Raw genomic sequence first — 1,777 nt, 5'->3', positions numbered from 1 at the left:
GCTGCTTTGAAGCTATATATTGTTAAAAGTGTTTTTTTGTGCGTGTGTGATTTTGCTTCAACACCTATTTGTTGAACATTCCCTTAAATAATTATTTGGGATAATTCACTGCATCTTAATGCAAAACTATAGCTTGTTTATCACTCATTCTTTAGCAATATAAAAAAAGAAAGAGAATGAAATGCTTGACTTGTCAATTTAACCACAGCAATATTGCTGCTCAGATTACATTGACACAAATTAAGGAATACTTTTGAACAACTGCCTACACACGCGTTGCAAAAAAACAAAGTAAACACCTTTTTTTGATGTTTTTCTCTGAATGCACACTAGACACTTTTTATAAACGCTCCCTCTCAGACAGACTCAGTTTGATCATGTATGTTTACTTGTGCATTGCACTACAAATCATCTCTTTTGCACAATTTCATGTACAAAATATCTCTTTTGCACAATTTCATTTATAGTATTTAAGTTTTTGTACAGTCTCAGTTTGTGTATGTATAGTCAACTATTTAAGGTATATGTGAAGTCAGATGGTTAACTGTTGTATAGGTATATAATTGTTTTTCTTTTACTTCTATTGTTGTATGTTCATATATGTTTAACTAGTATGTAGCACCATGGTCCTGCGACACGACATTTCGTTCCACTATATCAATATATGTCCACACATGTAACAGAATGACAATAAAGCTCGACTTGATTTGACTTGACTTATTTTGGAAAATGTATGTTAGATTATCTATAGAAAACAACTTGAGCCTTAAAGCAACCGTCTTTTTATTTTTTATTTAAATTTTTTTTTGAGTATTTTGGGACTTTAGAGCCCCCTACAGTTAAGTGAGTGGAATTAACTCGTAAATATGTCACTGTCCTAATTACAGTAGGTAGCTGCCGGCAAGCAATCCACCCATTTCGCAGAATTTCGTACGCGCTCACCAAACTTATGTACTTCCAGAAAAGACGTTTGGTAAAGTACGTCCAATTTTCCCCGGACATGTCAGGATTTTTAAATGGCCTAAAATTTCTGGGTTGACTTTTTCTTACTGTTTTCATACTGTCTTAAGGTTATGACTGAAAAGTAGTTGGACCAATAGCGTACAGGTATTGTACATAATCGACCAATCGTAGGGTGCGCGAAGTTGGGCTCTGTTGAGAAAGGACAAAGCAATGCAAATACGTGTACATACATATAATGTAAAGGATTGTAGTTACCACGTCAGTAGGAAAACAAAGCCAAAACCCGGACATTTTAGGCAATTTAAAAATGTCCCGGTAGAAGAGGGTATAGGCCTATGGTCACCCTACGTTTGGGCGGGAATGTGGGAAAGAAACAGATGCCATTCGTCTTATAGAAGTCGATATGACATCAGAATTTGACATCAGTTGCCTGTGAAGTCTCAGAAAATTGCAACCATAGATGTGTATATCTATGATTGCAACTATGTGGAATTTATTAGGTGCTGCTGCCCCCTAATGGTTCCTGTAATGCAGTGCAGTAATTCTTTGGCGCAATATAAGGTTTGTTTATCTGTACTTGATGTACAGATTTACACAGTATTAGTAGGATCGTTAAGCTAAATATAAGTTAAGCAGAGGGTGGTACACTAGTAAAGTATCAGATTTAGTTAAAGATGAAAAAATAAAATGGAAAATTTAAGTCGAAGAAGACAAAAGAAGAAGAAAAAAACTCCCACGGACAGTTACGGGAAGTGATTTTGTGTGTTTGTGTGTGTGTGTGTGTGTGTGTGTGTGTGTGGGGGGGGGGTTTTTA

This window comes from Sinocyclocheilus rhinocerous, unplaced genomic scaffold (assembly GCF_001515625.1).
Source record: "Sinocyclocheilus rhinocerous isolate Xijiao unplaced genomic scaffold, SAMN03320098_v1.1 scaffold797, whole genome shotgun sequence".
NCBI lineage: Eukaryota > Metazoa > Chordata > Actinopteri > Cypriniformes > Cyprinidae > Sinocyclocheilus > Sinocyclocheilus rhinocerous.
The sequence above is the reverse complement of the archived record's forward strand: the minus strand, read 5'-3'. Positions refer to the sequence as shown.